Source organism: Propithecus coquereli, unplaced genomic scaffold, assembly GCF_000956105.1.
Source record: "Propithecus coquereli isolate 6110/MARCELLA unplaced genomic scaffold, Pcoq_1.0 Scaffold91, whole genome shotgun sequence".
NCBI classification, from domain to species: domain Eukaryota; kingdom Metazoa; phylum Chordata; class Mammalia; order Primates; family Indriidae; genus Propithecus; species Propithecus coquereli.
The window spans coordinates 127751-128563 of NW_012155396.1; positions in this window are offsets into that span (position 1 = coordinate 127751).

Consider the following 813-nt stretch of genomic DNA (forward strand, 5'->3'; position numbering starts at 1 on the left):
TTGAAATTCTCCCCATCTCCTGGCTGGCGAGATTGTTCCTCAGTGCCTGTGGAGGCAGGTGGGGTTTAAAAGAATAACCCAAGTCAGTTGTTTCATGTGCAATTTCATGAAACATGGGTGTTTCAAGGACCAGTTAACAAAGCAGAAATCAAAGTGGAGCTCACTGTGCAGATCTTGTCCTACAGTAGTTGTAAGGGCCACATAAATGAATTAATGAATGTAAAGTCCTTGGAACAAGACTGACATATAATAAGTGTAAGTGTTTTCTATAATTATAGAAGAGAAGAACATAGAGTTATTTTCAATCATATGGAAGACTCTCCAGGGGACACCCCAAAATAACTGGGAAGGATTGCTGCTCATGTATCTGTAAGTAGAGTCAACAAGCCAAAGACATTTGTGTTACTAATTCATATTCATTAATTTAATACATATGTGTTGCATACCTCCTAAATCTATAAACTCAATAAAGGGAGAGACCGTGTTTAGGCACTGCTATCCATATGACAGAGCAAACGGTAAGTTATGACTGACTGAGTCTTGTACAGTACTGAGCATCAAGAATACAGGGAAGAACTAGGTATCATTGTCCCACAGGCTAGCAGAGCCAAGAGGTTCAAGTTAGACTAATGAACTTGATCCATATGGAATATTTTTAATAAAGTTTTTATTTTTACCCATTGTGGCCAGTTTTGCTCTAACTTCCTGGAAAATTAATTGGTGTTGAATAATTCACTTCTCTCAAACTCTCAGATAAAGCAAATGAGAACAAAATTAGGAAAAGCAATGAAAAATCAGTCATTTCAAGCAACC